General features: G+C 46.0%; 1 long non-coding RNA gene across 4 annotated transcripts in view; it reads right to left on the bottom strand.

The window, feature by feature from the left end:
* The window catches only part of LOC115595829 (uncharacterized), a 92,050-nt gene that overhangs the window by 11,955 nt on the left and 58,179 nt on the right, over window positions 1–21,916 (bottom strand). For 2 of the 4 annotated variants that reach the window (XR_003986793.1, XR_003986794.1), the window contains one exon: window positions 7,962–8,123. The exons of the other annotated variants lie outside the window; for them this stretch is intronic. This is a non-coding gene — a long non-coding RNA (uncharacterized LOC115595829). Of the gene's footprint in view, window positions 1–7,961; window positions 8,124–21,916 lie in introns of those variants that run through there. 4 annotated transcript variants of the gene reach the window in all.

Below are 21,916 nucleotides of genomic sequence, written 5' to 3'. Positions count from 1 at the left end.
CAGAGGTCATAAAAAGCCTCCATGTCAGGAAATAAAAGCTGCTGCTGCCAGAGTCAGTTACTGAGCTCTTTATGTGTTTTTCCAGCTCCAGCTTCTCTCTGCTGAGGTCTCACCACTTTTACTGCACTCGTATGAGGAACAATAGCTGCTGCTGTTTGGAGCCAAACAAGCCAAAATAGCTGCTGGATGCTAAACACAGAGCGTAAAGGAAGTGATGTCAGCAGAGTCCTGAATGACGTGTTGACGCAGTTTCCCTCTCGAGTGCAGGTGAATCAGAAGGTAACACCTCTGTCTGCCAGCAGACTACGACACATCACATGACGACGCGTCATTAACCTCAGGGGATTGTGGGAAAATGTACACAGTGTGACTAAGGTGTGGGGATTTCTTCCTCTGACGTCTGACGAGTTTTAAGGAGCCCAGCGTACATCGACTCTTTGAGTTACAGTAAAAGAAAGAATTGAAGTTTTAGGTTGTTCTTTCCGTCCGGTCAGTCAGGAGCGACAGCAGCTTCACTCCTTGAAACTGTATAAATACAATATTTATAATATTTCTTTACAGCCTGTAAAAGCACAATATGTCCCTCTGAGATGTGGTGGAGAAGTTAAACAAATAACTGTAAACTAATCCTGAGATTCCACCGGCCCGTCTCGACTGCGATATGGCCGCTGCAGCCGATGAGCGGCTGATCCTGTGCAGAGTCGGTGGAAGTTCGTAAATAAGAGACTTGAAACAGACAAATTGAACACGCAGTGTAACTTCTAATAATAAATTATTACTTATCAATTCAATATATTTGATTGTAAAATAAGGCACCAGTAGTGAGGTAGTTATTTTCCCAAGATAATGTGTGATTACTGAATAAGATTTTGGATTATTAAAGAAAATAATCTCAAGGTTCTGATCCGTCCAGGTTCTGTTGATCCAGATAATCTCCACAGATGAACTCCACTCTGTGATGTGTGAAGCTAAATTAACTGTGTAGCAGTAAGAAGCTAATGTTAGGCTACAAACAGACGACATCACGGTCACATGACTGAAACGTCACCACCACTAAGAGTCTTACTGCACAATTACTATCCAGGTTTTCTATAAACTGATCAATGTACAAGTTGTAAAGTCAGAGTTAGAACAGTGTGTAACTAAAGTGGCCTGTAAAGACGGACTAGTGAGTAGATGAGTCTCCGTGTTCGCTGTGAGGACGTTTAATGTCCCCGACAACCTCTGTAGTCTCATTCAGACACTCGTTAGCAACCGCTAACTGGTTTTAACACATGAAGAGCTTCAGAATTAAACTGTGGGACATTTAATGATGATTTATGTTGGAGAACAAAACATGTAAATATGTTCAACCTGTTGTAACCACACACCTTATTTCACACATTTAACTGAAAACACATTCAACACACTCACAGACTTTGAGATGAGGGAACAGGATGTGCTAACATGCTAACATGCTAACAGATTTCTGGTTTCAGGACTACAGACTACACCTCTCTGTTACTGTACGTCGTGATCTTCTCCTTGTTCCTGGTGTTTACTGGTACATACTGCCACCTACTGCACCGTGTGGTATCTACATGCTGCTCCTGTAAATCACTGAAAGCAGCCTGGCTTCATTGATACGACCGATATTATAAATGTCTCGATTTCAGACGTCTGTCAATTGTATACATGTTGAATTCTTTCCATTAAACAGTATCAATGTTTGTTTATTCTGTAGTGAGCTCTGATTAAGTAACTGGACAGTAAAATTGATCACTTAGCGCCACCGTCAGGACAAATGTTACAGTAAATATACAAGAAACAAAACTACTGACTCCTACAGTTCTCACCACATGTATTTATTCCTGTCATCAGAGGTGTTTCCTTGTGCTAACAGATGATACTGATGCTGTGAACCATCAGATAACAGGAGACATAAAAGTCTTTTCGTGACCGGCTCTGAAGTTAAACACTGATCCGGCCTCAGAGTGGACGCGTCTCCTCAGGTCGAGTCCAGAGCTTTAATCTGCCGTTCGATTGGCTCTCAGGTGTATCTGGCTGTGTGTGTGTGTTCACTGAGTAAAGAGCAGAAGTGTGTTTGGCTCTGACCGGCGCTGGCGTGGCCTCTGTGGCCCGCTGGACTGACTGAGAGTCTGTATGAGGAGAAACCACCCACACTTCAGTGATGCTCAGCGGAGCCAACAGAAACTCCTCGCAGCACTTACTTAATGCGTCTGGATGGTCTGTTTGAAAAGTCTCACACTGAAGCTCTGCAGGAGAGACTGAGATGCTCTTTGTGGAGTCAAATATCTATTTATATAGTGTTTGTAAAGACTAACTGTGCTGCTGAACAATGTCACATCTTGGCATCGATCAGAAACCAACGTTGTGTTACCACTCCTGAAAATGATGTGAAATGATCCTAAACGTCTCTCGCAGTCCGGTCCAAAGTCAATTCAAAGCTTGTAGAACCGTTTGTACTGCAGACATGTTGTTGGGCTCTTATGAACGTTTATAAGCTGATTTTTTTTTTTTAACCAACTGCCTCTTTTAGCTGGAAAACACAGTCAGTCCACGTCATGTTGTCTTCGATGGCCCAAGTTAACTCTAATGACAATATCATTGAAAATGACACTTAACAGATGTTTTCATAATGAATTATTCAGCCTGGTAAATAAATATATAACTTTATGTCCCGCTGCCTGAGAGTAACAGCAGCAGAAACTCATTATAGTTCTTTATTTCCTTATTCACACTAACTTTGTGCAGATAAAACATCAGAAAAACAGACAATCCAAAGAACAAACCACATAAAACTACATTATCTTTCATAATTTCCAGGTTCAGGGCTTTAAAAAACTGATATAAACTATATATTACTGGATCTGACATCTCACTGTCTACATGATGCATCAATCATCTGCAGCCTGGCGTGTGATTGGCTCAGGAGAGAGGGGAGGGAACAAACAGTGGGTCTCCTGTCTACTCTCATTGGCCATAGTAGGCTCTAGGATGGGCATAGAAGCTCCTGACTGGTCAAATGAGCTTTCAATCAAGCGACGGCCATCGTAGGATCTGAGGAATGATTGGATGGATGATTAATGATGTTTTAGAGTGAAATGAAAAGTGTCTATTGTAGTTGAGAGCAGTAACATCACAATACTAACTATAATTGTGTCACCATGGGACCATTTCTATTGCAGTTTTTCAGATATTCTAGTAAAACAGCTCGTTTTTGGGGCTCTGGTCATGAAGTTTCCGTCTGGTGTGTGCGCTGTACTGGATGGGTCCATACAGGAACCCTCAGTCTGACCCAGGGAGCGGCTGGAACCAGCTCATTTAAAATAAAAGCCTGAATGTTTGATGCTTTTGACTTTCCCTCATCACAGAACAAATATTCAGTCCGTCAGGAATGCGTCTGGCTCCCTGTGATCTCACCCTGACTTTAATGTGACCACTCCCTGTTCGACACTACAAAGACACCATAAACAGATTCATTACATCCACTGTGGCCCGCTGGAACAATGCTCCCACTCTCTGCAGGCTAATTGGGATGTTCAGCTTTAATTGTCCTAAATATCATAAACAGCCAGTGTTAGCCTGCAGGATGTGTTAGCCTCCCTGTTATTATGTAGCGCTCACTGAACAATGATGATGATCAGCGAAACAAACGCTCCCCTGAACATCAAAGACTTTCACCTGACAGCTCAGCAATTACCTGCAGAGTCTGAGAGGCGGTTTGATTCGGGTGTGTCGGCTCAGCTTTGACGGCAGAAGAATAGACGTTTTCAAGGAGTCTGACGTGCAGGTGTGAATCAAAGTTGATTATTACCTGCTCAGGTGAAGCTGCTGGGAGTTTATGTCCTCTCACTGCTGACTGAGAGGACGGCGAGCTGATGTGTTTCAAAAGGTTAGCAGAAGATGTGGCGAGATAATGTAGTGAGCCACAGATCATGATATCGTGTTGGTCATGCTAACAGACTGAGGCTAACATGTTAGCTTGTTAGCTCAGTTAGGTGTGCAGCTAGCTGGACTACCAAGATGGTGGTTGGTGTTTGGACTGCTGGGAGAAAGAGGTTTCAGGCCTCGGCTAGCTGGTTAGCATGCTAACTTCCATAGATATCTCTGCAACACAACACACAGACGTCTTTGACATAATGTCCACACTGGTATTTCTTCACATTGTCTTGATAATTTGAGTTGATTCTGAATGTTTTGAACGTTAATTCTTACGTACTGCACCTTTAAGGTTTAGGTATCCACCTTTCTGCTGAACTCAAGCACAAAGAGGAAACGCCGCTCTGATTATTGTTTCTTGGTGTCGTGAGTAAACGTCTTTGTCAGCTCTAAATCTTGAACAGACTTGAAGCGGTTTCTTCGGAGCGCTGCAGCCGCGTGTTTCACACTCGGTTAGAAAAAGCCCACAGTCGGCAGCGCTGGTGTGGGACTGGAAGTTTTCACAGGTCTACATTTCAAAAGGCCCAAAATATTCACCTAAAAAACTTTGCACAGATTCCAACGTATCCAACAGTGCAAGATAAGCAAATATACCTGGCCTCCCCGCGGCTCCAGTCCTCTGGGTTCGAGGTGATTCAGAGAGTGCGAGGCCCGCCGTGGGGGCAGGAAGTGGAGCCCGAGCCAATGGAGCGCTGATTTACGGGCTGATGAGTCGAGGAGCCTCCTCTGGGACTGAAAGCTCTCCAAGACCGGGGAGGATTAGTTTCTTTCAGGAGTACTCTCTATAATTAGGCCTACATCTGTACTCTGGCTGCTCGGCATGCTGGGAGAGGTAATTTACTGATGTGTGTGTGTGCTGGTATAAATTCTTATAAAGGGTCGAGTGGAGCCGACAGCGGAGACACCGGGAGAAGACTGCGTAGAAGAGCTGAGTGTGTAGAAGTGTGATACATCAACTTTAAGGAGAAATGATTAGCATTTCTTCAGCGTGTCGACTGGCAGAGACAACAGACAAATGTTTAAAGAAGACAGATTCAGCATATTTATCTCTTTGTGTCAAGTATTTTACTCTTCAGACAAAAATGATTTTTAGTTGTAGTCACATTTAGGTCATGTATATATGACACTTGCTAACAGTTTCCCTCTCCCTACAGTCTTTTTGTGAAGCTAGGCTAAAGACAAACAGCTAACATAAAGGTAGCTTCATGCAGCTAATACTAACAATGTAACCTCACTGGACTTTCACATGCTGTTTTGTGGCTGTGCTGGCAGTTCGTGCTAAGCTAGGCTAAATATTTCTTGGCTCTATGTCTGTGGAGGACACACAGCGGTGGAACTGACTCTGGGTCAAACTACAAAAAGCTCATTTCCCCAAATGCCAATAAGTTTGTTAAACATGGAACCCTGTAACAGGACTGTTTACAACATGAGGAGAAGCATCCAGCAGCACGGTGGACCGAGCAGCACCAGAGACGCTCAGAGAACAGCCAGAGAACAGCCAGAGAACAGCCATTTTACATAAATCCACCAATCAGGACGTCTCCGTCCGTCTGCCAGAAGCACTCATTCATAATACGAGTCAGATTGTGAAACCTCTTTGAAATCATAATACAACAATTTGCTTATTAACACTGATCCCAAACCAAATGTTGCACATGCCGAGCGGCTGGTTGCTGTGAATGTGTCCTGTGTGCTCGCTCCCTGTGTGGTCCGAGCTGACGCTTGTTGTCGACGGCTTTTTTCTCAGACTATTGTTGCCATCGATGAATCACAGGATCGCTGTGTGTGTGTGTGTTTGCCTTGGACTCCTTTTCATGAATATTCCAGTTCTTTTACTGGTTCGCTGCCTTGTTTGGTTTCATTCACTGTTCAAGTACAGTACTTGAGTTACTTTGCACAGCTGAACTTTATATCTGAGCTTTCTGTTGACTGACACGGAAAATTCCAATCAAAATAAAATCATCGTAGTCCTGGAAATGTAAATAAAATGATTGTAATCGTCTCTCACAGTCCAGTCTGAGGTGAATGAAGCTGTTGTTGAATCATTTGGAGTACAGACATGTTGGGCTCTTTTCAAACTGTCAGAAGTTCTGTATTACTGAAAATGAACACTAAACACATGTTTTTATAACTAAATAATCAGTCGCCTGGTAAATAAATACAACTTTATATCCTCAGAGTCGCTGCCTGAGAGTAACAGCAGCAGAAACTCATTATAGTTCTTTATTTCCTTCTCCACAGTAACTTTGTGCAGATAAACAAGAGCTGAGCTGGAAAAACAAAATATTCAAAGAACAAAACACAGAAAACTACATGAACTTGCATCATTTCCAAGTTGAGGGCTTTAAAACCTGATAGAAACTATATATTACTGCATCTGAACTCTCATTGGCTGCATGATGCATCAATCATCTGGAGGCTGGCGTGTGATTGGCTCAGCAGAGAAGAGGAAGAAGAGAGCTCACTCATTGGCTGTTGTAGGCTCGAGGGCGGGCATAGAATCTCATCTGCTGCAGTACCTGATGTACGTCTGCTTAGTGGTGGAAAGTAACTAAGTACATTAACTCAAGTAATGTAATTAAGTAAGATTTGAGGTAATTTACTTTATACTTCCGCTGCATGTACTTCAGTAACTAGTTACTTTACAGAGTACACGCTGCAGCAGAACATCTTCAGTCTGTCTGACGGTTGTTTCTTCACGTTGGACCTTCAGCTGCTTTCATTCCTCACATTTTCTAGGTCCTGGCGTCTGTGTGATCCATACGTAGCCGTGCTCAGACCCGAGACGGTTCTGCACACTCAGTGTATAATGTGAGTGTTCTGGAGCGGCGACAGGATCCTGCTGTCAGGATTTCACTACATCATCTTCTTGGCCCGCTCGGCTCGTCGTGACACTGAGGGATTGTGTGGAAACTCCCAGTTCATCCGGCTCAGACTGAATTTAATACGACTAAAAACAGCTCCGTGTTTTGACACAAATAGACTGCGAGCATCATCAGATACCAGCCCAAAGAAAATATTGATCAAGTCCCTCATGAAGAGTTTACACTTCATCAGGGTGAATTCCCCCGACCTCAGTCTGCTCATAAAAATCTGAATACAGATCCTCCCCGAGCTGTGAGCGGCGACCTGAACGCACCAATCAGACGCCTGATCTCTGAGGGACGATTCAGCTCACTCTGAACGACCAAAACTTTATTAACAAGCTCAACACAAACACACAGAGGGGGGTGTCTAATGTCAGCGCTGGAGACAGAAAATAAAATAAAGGTGGAAACAGTTAAAGTTAAAGTAAAGAAGTCTGAGAAGTAAAAGCTTCAAGTGATTCTCAGAAAAACACAGAAAGAAGCAAGAAAGAGAAGAGATGAATAAAAAACATGAGGGAGGAATAAAAAGAGAGAAAATCAAATCAAATTAATTTGTAAATTGAGGAAAAAGTTAATTAAAATCTGCTTCAGAAGTCAATTAAAGGCTTTTAAATATATTCTTCAAATGAAGGACACGTTGTGTTTCCAGGGTCAGACAAGTCGCTGTGACGCTGTTATTTAAAGAGTAATGTTCTTTTAATGAGATTCAGTGAGTTTGATCAGCAGGAAGGAGCTCAGACGCAGATAAGAAGCTGATGGCATTAGACTGATGTCAAAGAAGGACAGACGGGCGGATGTTTGGTCATCACATGATGATTCTGCACAAAGACAGAAAGAAGTTCATGTAGAACATCAGCTGAATGAACAAGAAGGTTTCACAGAGTTTATAAAGTGTCTCCAACTCAACAACTCACTAAACTGACACATTTGTTAAGGGAGTCTGGTGATGATGTGTTACTGGTTCAGTGAAACAAACAGACTCCATGTTTCTACTCAAAGACAGAAAGAAGTTCATGTAGAACATTTGCTGAATGAACAAGAAGGTCCAAATAATGCAGAATGAGCCAGAGACAGAGTTTCACAGAGTTTATAAAGTGTCTCCAACTCAACAACTCTTAAAATCACTACATTTGTTAATGGAGTCTGGTGGTGTTGAGGTGACTGGTCAGTAGATCAGAACAGACTTCTTCTTCTTCTTCTTTGATATAGACACGTGGTTGACCTCCACATGTGATTGGACTGGCTGGCTCGTGATGCGTCTCGCTGGTCGTGCTGTCCACTTCTGATTGGCTCACCTGAGACTGGTGCTCCTGCCTGGTGTAAACCGGCTGGATGTCAGTGTGTAATGTATCTGAAACTGTAGAATGATGAAATCACATGCACTTAAAACTGTGTTTGTATATGAGGTGATTAAAAGCTGAGCTGTTCCAGACACCGAGGAGAGAACTCAGAACAAAGACACATTCTGGAGTGTTTCTGTGCTGAACGCTCGGCGGTGGAATAATAATCAGATATTCCTCTAAAGTTGCTTCTGTCTTTGGTCAATCTGTGAAGTCGGACATCGAGCACATGTGGAGGTCTTTTGGAAACGCTGAAATGTTCCCATGATATTCACGCTTGGAAGGTCTGAGTTCTTCAGAGTCTGGAATATTTTAAAACAGAACGAAGCCTAAAAGCTTTTGGCGGCGAGCCACGGCTGGAATATGGAACGGGAACACAGAGCGCAGCCGAATGATGAATGATGATCCGCGGATCAATCAATGGCTCTGATACCAGGAAAGGGATTTAAAGGCTCCCCTGGCACTGACACCAGGGTGAAGGATTAGGACGTATCCTTAAATTACACATTCCATTATTTCACTGCTTAGATAACCTTCACATTGTGAGTCTGCAGGATCCAGATTAACAACACGGAGCTGCTGGATGTGAGTCGATCGCAGCTCCGTCTGACAAAACTCCAACAAGTCGCCTCTTGTTCTGATTCTTCTGCTCCGCAGTCCAACACAAAACAAGCCTTTCAAAATAAAGCGGGAGTGTTTCTGCAGCGACAGAGACGTTTCAGACTGGAAACTCTGACGAAGAGTCGACTGTCACCGCCGAGGGCCTCGTCTCCTGTCTGACGTCATCTTCAGGATTTACGCTTACAGAGACGGTTGGTTTGAAAACAACAATGGCGGCTCGTCCGGAGGTTAGCGTAGCCGCTGTAGCATCACGGCTCCTCTCTGACTGACTGCAGCGAGAGTTTATCTCACAGACCGGCTCTGCTGGAGGTGACGCAACGTTGGATGATTTTAAATGAGTTATCTGGACGTTGTTCACCGTGTTAGTGACCAGAACTTCAGATATTCTTCTCAACGCGTCTGAATTTTCCAGCCAGATTCGTGGCAACAACGCTGGATTTTTTAATTGAGATTTTGGGACATTTTCCAGCTGCAGCAGGATATTCTAAACAACATGTCAGGACATTTTCCTACCAGGACAGTGACAACAGAAGCAGATGTTTCACAAGATGTCGGGACATTTTCGATTGTGTTTGTGGAGTCAAAGCTGAATGTGTCTGACGAGACAGCCGGACATTCACCCGTCCTGTCAGTGGATCTTAATGAGACGTCCTGTCAGTGGATCTTCTTAAAGAGACGTCCTGTCAGTGGATCTTAAAGAGACGTCCTGTCAGTGGATCTTCTTAAAGAGACGTCCTGTCAGTGGATCTTCTTAAAGAGACGTCCTGTCAGTGGATCTTCTTAATGAGACGTCCTGTCAGGTTGTTTTAACAAGATGTCAGGACATTTTCCAGTTGTGTTTGTGGCGTCAGATCAGGTGTCTGAAGTCCTGATGTTCTCTCACCCTCACTGAGCAGTTTGTTGTGGTTAAACTGAACCAGAGGATAATCACAGCATGTTCACACCAGAACAGCTGAAATACACTGAGGACACTCTGCTGCTCAGGCTGGTGCTGGTCCGAACAGGTGCAGTGTGTCCTGGACCCACAGAGGTCAGGAATAAAAGAGGCGCCTCGTGTTCTGTCTGCTGTTTCGGACATTTCAGCCTCTCGGCGCCACGAGACTTCAGACTTCTCCTGCAGATAAAACAGTTTAATGACAAATAAAATGAGACTGAATGAAACTAAAATGATTCTTGTAGCTTTGTTGTTCGTGTTGTCGCTGTTTTTTCCTGTTTTTTTACGAGACACTTTTGCCCAGAACAAGCAATTTGTGCCTGATTTAGTTTTTCAGAAGAGGCGCGGCAGCGTCTCGACTTCTTTTATGACCACGAGCAGAGTAATTCCACTAAAATGTTGTGTCTACTTAGCACTTGAGAATACAGCTATGATGACATGACAACCCACAGGATGGAGTTACATACGAGACCACAGAGCTGCTCCGTGTCGTAAAGTGTACAGTCCTCTTCTTGCATGGAAACTCATCCCACAAACATCAATTATTCACTGTTTAAAGACGTTCCTGTGCAGTGAGAGCGTATTAGACGCTGCACGCTGACTTTATGAGACGTTACTGTACAGTTTAAATCTCGTCCCCTCAGGACACGACGCAGCGCTGAAGCTCGTTCCTGCAGGTAAAACAACAAAGATAAATAGTCTCAGCAGAATGTACTGAGATCATACAGAGGTTGTGATGTTCAGCTGGATCTAAACGGGTCAGAACCTTCCACTGGATCAGTACTACAGTGATTTATATGTTTCAGCTGGTAACCAGTGACTGAACTAACTGATGCAGTGAAGCTTCTGATTCTTCAACAACCTGTCAGAACACAAATCCTGTGGTGGTGGAAAAGATGTCCCTCTGGTTCTGAAGGGTCCAATTATTGTCCTGCATCATGCAAAGAAAACAACTGAGCAGCTGCTGAAACTACTGAAACTGGGTCAGAACTGTCCGACGCTTTATTAAAACCTGGAAGGATCGTGGTGAACCTTCATCTTCAAGGAAGAAACGTGGTCGGAGAAACATGTTGAATGATGGGAGATCACTGAAACGTAACAAATCAACAGCAGAACTCACGACTGTGTTCAACAGTGACAGTCAGAACATTTCCACACGATGTGAACAGAACTGAAGGGATTGGGACTAAACAGCTGTGGAGTCTTTAGGAAAACACTTATCAGTGAAGCTCGTCTGAAGAAAAGACTTCAGTCTGCTCGGGAGCATCAGGATTGGACTCTGGAGTGATGGAGAAAGGTCCTGTGGTTCTGATGAGTCCAGATTCATCAGGATGAGAAGAGAGGAGGATGAAGTGATTACCCATCATGCCTTGTGCCTACTGTACCAGCCTGCAGGGGCAGTGTTCTGATCTGGGGCTGATTCAGACTCTACCTTGAATGAGCCTTCACAACGTTCACCGGTCAGTTATTTTCGTATGATTGATCGCTGCTAAGCATATTTGACCGTCATCAAGAAAAGTGACTTTTAGCCTCTGATTCATGTTTCGTATCACTCCGCGCTCTAAAATCTTTGCTCCGCAAGTAGTCCCGGTCACTTTTCACCGCAGCGTCTTCGGTCGCTAAGTGACGTCAGCTGATCTGTAGTTTACTTCATATCAGAAAAACATACTCCTAGGCCGCCAGTATGGATGAGTTTCACATTAACTTTCACTAATATTCTTGGAAAATCACGAAAAGAAAAAGAGAAAGCAGCAAAGAGGGAGAAGTGAAACAGCGTCTGTTTGGTGAACTATATTTCTCTGCTGAAAAACACTGAACGGTAACAAATAAACTGTATAAAGACACACTGTGTCAAGTTTTCTTTCAGAATCAGAATCAGAAATCCTTTAAATTTGTTTGTAACAGAATATTACAAGAACAGAAACAATAGCAAAAATAAGCAATAAATTTAAAAAGGGAAGGAATAAATAGACATATATACATATTTACATGATATAGTGCAAAATTAACAGCATTTTTTTGTTTTGTTTCGTTTTTGATTTTTTTTTTTTATGTAGATTTTAAATACAGAAAATAAATATGTGTGCAAAAGCAGAAGTGACCTTTGTGCAGACATACTGCACAGTGCAGATGAGGGGGTGTTCGTGTTGGCCAGTAACCGTGTAATAAGCGGGATAATGTATAGAACGGCGGTCATTATCGGGAAAATAAGTCCCGACAGGACAAACCGGACCTCGACGTGAAGCGGAAGATAATATAAATATTTGCATGTTTCCGTCCATGATATGGTTCTGTGAATATCAGGAGCTGAGTGACGGAGACGAACTGCAGGTGGAGCTAATTCTCCAGTGTGAGTCATTAAACCACCACAGAAGAAGAAGAAGAAGAAGAAGAAGAAGAAGAAGAAGAAGAAGAGAGGAAGGTTAAAGCCTCCTCATCGTCGCTGCACACACGTCTGGTGTTTCCAGTTTTTCCGCCTCAGCTGAGCTTTAAACCTTCTGTGATATTTTGAGTTTGTTGTTTTTTAAGTTTTTTCCACTCAGGTTAATTTATGCACAATTTATAAATATCAACAGAAGCAGGAGGAGGATCAGGATCCCGTCAGGATTATGACTTAATAAATCAAAAGTAATGAAACCAAACTGAGTCATAGAAAAGGGAAAGTGATCAGACTGAAGTCAACATGTTCAGTTCCTCTCATCTCTCACGTCCTCTGATGTGTTAGTTTTCATGTGTATGGTTTTTCTCGTCTCAGTTTCTTCTCTGCGACTGGACTCAGCAGACTGTAGCCTTTTGACTGCAAACATACATTTGTGGCTTGTCATGCCGACCACAGAAGAAGTCGGGACCCACGCGGTCGTGGCAGCTGTCCAGGCCCGGCCCTGCACACTGGGAGCTCTGGGAATTTGGAAGGAGTTTCCCAGTGAAATGCGTCAGCTGGTGGGCCGGAGGGAACACACCCGGTTGCATCACGGCTGCTGTCAACATCAAACGAGACGCTGCCTGCATCCCCGCTGCAGGCGTGGGCGGCGGCGGCGGCGGGCGGCCTGCGCTGCATGACACATCCAGAATATCCAGTGGTACGCATTCCAGCTCCGGAAATAACACGATGCACGCCGTGTGGAGCTCCACAGGCCGCAAACCAAACAAAGCTTTTATGTTTTCACATTTCTTACGCATTGTTTGAGCCCAGAGGAAAGAGTGGAAGAAATGGCAGCTGTATATTTAGAGCACAGCACATTAAAAATAAACGCCATATTCCTTTCTGCTCACAGGAACACTAAAATAAAACAGCGTGCGTCAGCTCAGAGGAAACCCTGCAGCTGCAGAGTCCCACACAGGAAAGTGTCACCGTTTCACCTCCGTGACCTCCATCGAAGTCCCGACGTGAGGCAGCGCTGCACTTTCCCACCAGCGCAGCCTGACAGCAGCCATGTGGTGGCTGATGGGATACCTGGCTGCGGCTCTGCAGGAGTCCAGTAATGTGCATTCCTGCGAGCTGAGCGCACAGCGAAGCTTTGAAGAGGCTCAAACCACAACAGAGCAGACCTCAGGGTTTGAACCAATCAGGCCTTCATGGGGGTAAAACAACCCAGATTTCCCTGCAGAGAACACAGAAACACCTCCGACAGCTCGGCCTGATTATCCCGCCGGCCTCACGCACATACACGGTGAACGTAGCTTCTCTGCATCGTGTTGCACTGTAACGACCATGATGCAGACACAGGAGTCAAACTAAACTCACATTTGTCTTTGCTGCCACTAGGGGGCGTCTCTCAGTCCAAACACAGGAAACACAGGCGAAGCGTTTGGACCCTGGAGCTGCTGTTAAACACTCGCCACAGCAACACAATCCCCGAGACGATGTTTCTGCAAACCTCAGACGGGCTGCAGCTTTACGTTCATTTAGCTTTTCAGTGTGATGATGTCACAACACTGCCGCTGCTCCGGTTAGGTTCAGGTACAAAACCCACCTGGTCCGGGTCAGCAGAGACACCTCGGACCGGCTGGACGTCCCGATAAAAATCAGTTTTGCTTTGTTTTTTTGCCACAAAATAAAATCTTAAAGTCTCGTGAAAAATATCAGCTGCTCTCCCAATAAACACGGCTGACGATGAAAATATCTACATATTTTTGTTGTTGCTACGATCACTTATAGAAACGGTCCCACAGTCTCATTAACAGTGTTGACTCACAGCTGAAGACGTCCTGACTTCCCATCACAGGTTGTTTCACGCTGACACAAACACGACTTGGAAAGAAATCTACAGTTTTAGTTAGAAACATCTGGTTTAGTCGTCACGAACACGAACGCGAACTCATTTTTTGTTGTTTTGCCACAAATGCAGCTAAAAACATATCTAAACATCTCTTTCACACTTCTGACTCTGTAGCAGCGATCAGCGTCCAGACTTCCTGTCAAACCGTCTCAGGATCGTTGTCAGGTAAACAAAAACAAAAACCGTCTCAGGGAACAAATGAAAAGTGCTTTTTTCCCTCAGCGCTGTCTGATGAGGACTAACTCAATAGTTCCATTCAAATGAATGAAATGAACTTCTGCGTGTGACGAGTATTTTGGTTGTATTTGTACTTCACTACAGGATCTGAATCCTGTCCAGGATGACGACACTGGATCAGCTCTCTGGGATCTGACGCAACGTATCGAGTGACTCCTCCGTCCTCTGTGAGCTGCAGCGCTTTAAATATAAGAAACAGATCCAGTGATTTATTTCATCAGACATCCTGTATGAGTTCACCGTCTGACCGAAACTGCAGCATTAAGCTCCACCGGTCCACAGTTAACTATTAGACCTGGTGGGAAAATGAGAGGGGGTATAATTGGAGAGACCTCCACGCTGCCAAACATGTCAACATGTCTGTTAAAGAGCCAGATGTGGAGCTTTGATCCGCATTTATGTGCCTCACCTTCCCCGATCGTCTCAGAGCCTGGCGACGCCGCTTTCCTGCCTGCCGACCTGAATCTTCTTCAGGCCTCCGTCCTGCACGAACCCTCGTCAGCCTCGTTTGGCCGATCGTTCGTGCATTCATGTTGAAGTCTCAGAGGATCCGAGGCAGCCGGTCAAATGTAAATACAATAAACTGTTCTCACACCAGGCTAGGCTAGGCTAGGCTAGGCTAGGCTAACGGTAACTTACTAATGTAAACATGTTAAAATGCCAACAAACAGCATAATGCCATGACCAGTTAGCATGTTAGCTTAGGCTGATTCTGTCTTCCCCCGAGCTGTTGGACTAGTGAATGTTGGCCTGTTGGTGGCGCTGATGGTTTCCCTTCACCGTGAGCTTCAGATTCACGGTGTCGACCCACGCTGCGCTCTCGAGCGTCACGCTGCGCTCTCGAGCGTCACGCCATGAAGCGACGTCACGCGACTGATTCAACACGGGACAGAACCGTGACTGCGAGCGCTCGACAACACGAGGCTGAGCTGTTGGTACAGTGACGACATCTTTGTCTCCTTTATATATGTGTGTGTACACTGGAGCTTTGTCAAGGTTTATCCTTTATTTTACATCTTTTCAGTGTTTGGGATCGGTTGTGTTTCTGTGCGTAAGTCTCAGGGCGTCACCCTCCTGATCAAACACACAGAAGAAAGAAAGAAAGAAAGAAAGAAAGAAAGAAAGAAAGACCTCCTCCATCCAAAGACTCCTGCTTCGTCATTTGCCATCCCAATTTGTTTTGAGGCTGCTAAGGCATGTCTTTTGGTTTGCCTCAGTGAAGCTGTTAACACATAGCAGATTTTTACATGCTGCCATTAAAAGCCACACTCTTTAAAAAGCCCCTTCTTTATTTTTAGCATGTCTCTGTTGAGAAAGAAAGAGGAAAAAGTGGCTTTGGATTGCCTGAAACCTTCAGAGGGACTGCCAAAGGTCCGCTGAAACTGTGACTTTTACAGCCGAGGAGCCAAATCCTGCACTTCAGCAGGACAATCCCCCGTTCAGGCAGACTTTAATGGTATCAGGCTCTGCACAGATGCCCACCCACCTCCACAATTACTCCCCCAACCCCCAAACCCTCCAGCTCAGCATAGCGAGACAATGTAATTATGAGAAAATGCTTGCTAAAACTTAAAGCAGACGGGGTTTTTTCATCAGCTGGCAGAGCTCCGAGGCTCCTCGATCCCCAACAGATCCGCCCACCAACCACCGCCGAAAAACCCCCGACCCTCCACCCAGGACCAGCATCTGACACCCAGACTGTGATCCAGTGTCGTGGGAGCAGCGACAGTCTAATATGTGGTCTGTTCGACCACAGAGTGTGTGAACCCACATACTCTACTGTTTAACATCTGACACCAGAAGATCAACAGACGAGAGCCACCGACTAAACTTTCCAAATAAATGTGTCCCCAGTGGGCCGTTCTCTCAAAATGTCAAATCTTTTATAGAAGTGTTCTGCGGACGCGCTCAGGAAAAAGTGTAGTAGAAGCTGAAAGTCTGACAGTGATGCTGATCTGTGTGTGATACTGAACACCTCCACATATTCTGCTGTGTATCTGAGACTGGATATCACCTCTCTGGTTACAACAGGAAGGTCGAAGTGAACTTCCTAGTTATGAAACGATGAAAAATCTAAAAAAAAACTCAAACATAAACAGCTAAAATAAGTTTGGGAGTGTTGAGAAATATTTTGTTCTTGTTTCATGAAATCATTCTGATCAATAAGTTTTGTTTTTATTTAGTAGAATATGATAATAATGTCTGATTTTCATACGTGTTTTGAGTGTATGATTTCATTTCAATACTTTTGTTGTGTATTATTGTTCGTTGTCTTACGTAACTTTCCGCCTCGGGTCGTTAAAGGCTCGATGACGAGAAACATTTAAAGACACTGGGATTATAAAACCCGTCAGTGTGTCAGGTGACCAGGTGAGCTGCAGGGTTTTACCTGTCGCTGCAGAAACAAGCAGCTTCTTCCCTCCTCCGAGACTGTGCAGGAAAATCTACTTGGACGTATTTATTCGTCGTCGTTAACGTATTTATCATTATCTTATCTTTCCCACGAGCGACTCCAGAGGAGATTCGCCTGCTCCGGTTCTCCTCGCGCTCGCTGGGATGGAAAGACGCTTCTCTTCCCTTCAGGCTGCTGCACATGTGAAGCTGCTGTATTGATTACAGCCTCCATCTGTTGTGCGTTTGCTCCGTTTTTTTCTCTCCTTTCTATTGTGAATTACTCTCTTTGTTGTGTGTTATTTTTCCCATCCATACTCAGCCTATTTCCATGAGTCACTCAAAGTGCTCGCTGCTGCGATCCAGGCCCAAAGTATTTTCACAGACAGACTCCTTGTTTATGGTTTTCTCATCAATAAATGGCCTATTGTCTCAGTCGGACAGCGCGGCACTCAGAGCGGCAGCACTTTGATTTTAAACAGTAACGTTGCTGTGAATATTATCGTGGAGACGTTTGTATCTCACTGTCACAGTCACAGGTCGGTTCAGGCAGCAGGGTTCTGGTGGATCCCTGAGACTGTACCTACAGGTCCATTAATGGTTCCACTGTGAGAAGTGGTTCTGCTTCCTCTGACAGCTGCAGCTACAGATCAGTGTGGAGCGGTTCTGAATGGTTCATCGTCCACTGACGGCCCAATAAAACTTGATCAAACTCACACTAATCAAAACTGCGAGATGCACTGATGACGTCATCACACACGTACGAACGTATCAGGCAACAGAAGAAAGTCTGAGCTGCTACAGAAAGGATGAAAACTGGAGCGACTACCATTCTTATTTTAAATGGGATTATGTAAACAACAACAACCTGCTCGGCCACCAGAGGGTTATTAGTTATTATCTTAATATTACGGATAATTAAATCAGAATAATGTGTTCCAACAAGGCAACAGGAGCTTTGTGACAGTAATAATAACAATAACATTAATGATAATAATGACACATATGAACTGAACCTCCTGAAGGTGACAGATACGTACCGAGCCACAGAACCCTGAAATGTTCTAAACAGAACCAGTTGTTGTCAGAGTGACAGCAGACTGCGAGCTCGTCTGTGGTCCAGTTTCAGAGCGTACTGTCATTATTCCAGAGAGGAATGTTCATAAAAATCTGCTTGGTTTGAATCCAGGGAAGCTGAATACCTGCAGCAGGTTTTCCTAAACACTGAGTCTGTTTGAGCCATCAGGGCCTTCGTGCTCCTCCTCCTCCTCCTCCTCCACCTCCTTCTCCTCCTCCTCCTCCTCCTCCTCCTCCACCTCCTCCTCCTCCTCCTCCTCCTCCTCCTCCTCCTTGTCCTCCTCTCCTCCTCCTCTCTCCTCCTCGTCCTCCTCTCCTCCTCCTCGTCCTCCTCTCCTCCTCCTCTCCTCTTCCTCCTCCTCCTCCTCTTCCTCCTCCTCCTCGTCCTCCTCCTCCTCCTCCTTGTCCCCTTCCTCTCCTCCTCCTCCTCCTCTTCTCCTCCTCTCTCCTCCTCCTCCTCCTCCTCCTCCTCCTTGTCCCCCTCCTCTCCTCTTCCTCCTCCTCCTCCTCTTCCTCCTCCTCCTCCTCGTCCTCCTCCTCTCTCCTCTTCCTCCTCCTCCTCCTCCTCTTCCCCCTCCTCTCCTCTTCCTCCTCCCCCTCCTCTTCCTCCTCCTCCTCCTCCTCCTTGTCCCCCTCCTCTCCTCCTCCTCCTCCTCCTCCTCCTCCTTGTCCCCCTCCTCCTCCTCCTCCTCCTCCTCCTCCTCCTCCTTGTCCCCCTCCTCTCCTCCTCCTCCTCCTCCTCCTCCTCCTCCTCCTTCCCCCTCCTCCTCCTCCTCCTCCTCCTCCTCCTCCTCCTCCTCCTCTCTTCACTTAATGACTCCACTCCTCTGTGTTTGGCTTCTCCAGTATCCGAGGACATATGGAGAAACACTGAGCAGGCTTCCTTCCTCCTCTCCTCCTCTCTCCTCCTCTCTCCTCCTCCTCCTCTCTCCTCCTCCTCCTCCTCCTCCTCCCCCTCTCTTGTCCTCCTCCTCCTCCTCCTCCCCCTCTCTTGTCCTCCTCCTCCTCCTCGTCCTCCTCCTCCTCTCTCCTCCTCCTCCTCCTCCTCCTCCTCCTCCCCCTCTCTTGTCCTCCTTCTCCTCCTCCTCCTCCTCCTCTCTCCTCCTCTCTCTTCCTCCTCCTCCTCCTCCTCCTCCTCTCTCCTCCTCCCTCCTCCTCCTCCTCCTCCTCCTCCTCTCTCCTCCTCCTCGTCCTCCTCCTCCTCCTCCTTGTCCTCCTCCTTGTCCTCCTCCTCCTCCTCCTCCTCCTCCTCTCTTCACTTAATGACTCCACTCCTCTGTGTTGGCTTCTCCAGTATCCGAGGACATATGGAGAAACACTGAGCAGGCTTCCTTCCTCCTCTCCCTCCTGAGAAGGCCCTTCAGTGCTTCTGCTGCCCTTCATTTTAAAACAATTTACAACCACAGAGTCACAACAAGGAAGTGTGTAGCTGCTGCTGCAGATCCATTACACACCGCACACAGCATGGTATCACCATTATGAGAGGAATGGCCCTGACGCGACCTTCACCACATTTTCTGCAAACATCCCTGACCCATCTGAAGACGAGCTGCCCAACAGGAAACACTGCAGGTCTGCAGACTCAAAGCTAAAGCTAGCTAAAGCTAAAGCTAACGCAGGTCGAGCCACCAGTCTGAACACAGAGACCTGAACTCTGTCTGAGTGATAGCCGACACCGAGTCGCTCAGTCGGTCTGAGTAAGAATCCATATTGTTTTTCTGGAGAGACCAAACATAACGACAGTTAAATTAATACACAGGAGGAAAGTGCTGGAACACGCTGCTGAAAATCTAATGAAGGAACTATGAGAGGAGTAAATCGCTCAGTGGGTGCAGCCCGGACACACACAGGTAGTGACACACATCAAAACTACAAATACACTTAGGAAAACTACAATATATACTTTAATCAAAACTCAAAGATAAACAAACACCACAACACCGCAACACTGCAACAACGCTGCGTGGACGCGTGGCTCTCAGAGATTTAAAATCTGTCAGTAAATAACTCTCGTTTGACTTTTAAAGTGTTTACGTGTCTTAAAACAGGCAGCAGCTGACAGGCAGAAGACGTGAGCAGTTACCGTCTGTTTCAGCCTGTTTCAGTCTGTTTCAGTCTGTTTCAGCCTGTTTCAGCCCGTTTCAGTCTGTTTCAGCCCGTTTCAGTCTGTTTCAGTCTGTTTCAGTCTGTTTCAGTCTGTTTCAGCCTGTTACCGTCTGTTTCAGCCCGTTTCAGCCCGTTTCAGCCTGTTTCGGTCCGTTTCAGCCCGTTTCGGTCTGTTTCAGCCTGTTTCGGTCTGTTTCGGCCCGTTTCAGTCTGTTTCAGCCTGTTTCAGCCCGTTTCAGCCCGTTTCAGTCCGTTTCAGTCTGTTACCGTCTGTTTCAGCCCGTTTCAGCCCGTTTCAGCCCGTTTCAGTCTGTTACCGTCTGTTTCAGCCTGTTTCAGCCTGTTTCAGCCTGTTTCAGCCTATTTCAGTCTGTTTCAGCCTGTTTCATTCTGTTTCAGTCTGTTACCGTCTGTTTCAGTCTGTTTCAGCCCGTTTCGGTCTGTTTCAGTCTGTTTCAGCCTGTTTCAGCCTGTTTCAGCCCGTTTCGGTCTGTTTCAGTCTGTTTCAGTCTGTTTCAGCCCGTTTCGGTCTGTTTCAGCCTATTTCAGTCTGTTTCAGCCCGTTTCATTCTGTTTCAGTCTGTTACCGTCTGTTTCAGTCTGTTTCAGCCCGTTTCGGTCTGTTTCAGTCTGTTTCAGCCTGTTTCAGCCTGTTTGCTAATCACTTCCTACTTTTGTGATGATCATTAAACAGATTAATTACCTTCTCTAATATTGTAATAAAGAAAAAGCTTTTCTTTGACTTTCTACAAACACAGAATCCTGCTGTTACAGACGATGAGCACATCCCTGAGAGATGAACTGTGTACTGTTGCCTGTATAAAAATTAAAAAGCTTTCAATGCGATAATCGATGCAGCTTGTATTTCAACACATTATGGAAATCTGTATCAGCTCTCATAGAGTTCTCCACAACTGAATACGGTCTTAAATCCAATCCAATAAAACCTGCAGTGGATTTGGTAATCCGCTTCGCTCTCTCTTCGGTCGGTTGAAGTTGTGCCACCGCCTGCTCCATCGTTCTCTGGCTGCCATCTGCAGCAGGTCGCTGCTTCTCTCCAGCTCTGGGTGGGATCACGTACGATGGTTTCTCAAATGAGTTGTGTTCCAAAGTATCTAAGTTGAGTTCCACACACCTTACAAACTGTGCAGGTAGAAGTCAATTCTCCCCTCGACTTCATGGAACTCAAAATGCTGCCATACAGTAGCTTTCAAACAAGTTAAAGGCTTGGTGCTCGCCAGTGCAGCTCGCCACTTAAACATAAACAACTCACACACGTGTGTTCGTCGCTCATCTGTAGCATTCTGCAGCAGGAGAACTGAACGTCGCAGCGGGAGAACTGAACGCTGCAGCGGGAGAACTGAACGTCGCAGCGGGAGAACTGAACGTCGCAGCGGGAGAACTGAACGTCGCAGCGGGAGAACTGAACGTCGCAGCGGGAGAACTGAACGTCGCAGCGGGAGAACTGAACGTCGCAGCGGGAGAACTGAACGTTGCAGCGGGAGAACTGAACGCTGCAGCGGGAGAACTGAACGTCGCAGCGGGAGAACTGAACGTCGCAGCGGGAGAACTGAACGTTGCAGCGGGAGAACTGAACGCTGCAGCGGGAGAACTGAACGCTGCAGCGGGAGAACTGAACGTCGCAGCGGGAGAACTGAACGTCGCAGCAGGAGAACTGAACGTCGCAGCAGGAGAACTGAACGTTGCAGCGGGAGAACTGAACGCTGCAGCGGGAGAACTGAACGTCGCAGCGGGAGAACTGAACGTCGCAGCGGGAGAACTGAACGCTGCAGCGGGAGAACTGAACGTCGCAGCGGGAGAACTGAACGCTGCAGCGGGAGAACTGAACGTTGCAGCGGGAGAACTGAACGCTGCAGCGGGAGAACTGAACGTCGCAGCGGGAGAACTGAACGTCGCAGCGGGAGAACTGAACGTCGCAGCGGGAGAACTGAACGTTGCAGCGGGAGAACTGAACGCTGCAGCGGGAGAACTGAACGTCGCAGCGGGAGAACTGAACGTCGCAGCGGGAGAACTGAACGTCGCAGCAGGAGAAACTGAAACGCTGCAGCGGGAGAACTGAACGCTGCAGCGGGAGAACTGAACGTCGCAGCGGGAGAAACT

The sequence above is a fragment of the Sparus aurata genome, chromosome 14 (assembly GCF_900880675.1).
Source record: "Sparus aurata chromosome 14, fSpaAur1.1, whole genome shotgun sequence".
Taxonomy (NCBI): Eukaryota; Metazoa; Chordata; class Actinopteri; order Spariformes; family Sparidae; genus Sparus; species Sparus aurata.
Note: the sequence above shows the minus strand (reverse complement) of the source record. Positions and strands in the feature narration are given on the sequence as shown.